Genomic DNA, 285 nt, shown 5'->3' with positions numbered 1-285 from the left:
GGCTGGTGGTGGAGGGCAGTGGCACGGGGAGGGGGGGGTCCGTTCTCTGGGGCACGACAGACACAGATAAATAACAAAACGAACCTTTTCATTCCCGCTGGGCCATGGATGCAGCTGGTATTGAGGTGGCACTTTCTGTTGGTCTGGGCAGTGGCACCTGGGGAGCTGAGTGGGCGGAGGGCAGAATGCTGCCTTCAGGACCCACTCGCTCCCCCCCCCCCACAGTCTGCAGCGCCTTGGGAAGAGAGAGAGTCCTTGCAAACTTTGTGCCGCCCTGTGGCTGGC

This window comes from Lacerta agilis, chromosome 3, assembly GCF_009819535.1.
Source record: "Lacerta agilis isolate rLacAgi1 chromosome 3, rLacAgi1.pri, whole genome shotgun sequence".
NCBI lineage: Eukaryota > Metazoa > Chordata > Lepidosauria > Squamata > Lacertidae > Lacerta > Lacerta agilis.
The sequence above is the reverse complement of the archived record's forward strand: the minus strand, read 5'-3'. Positions refer to the sequence as shown.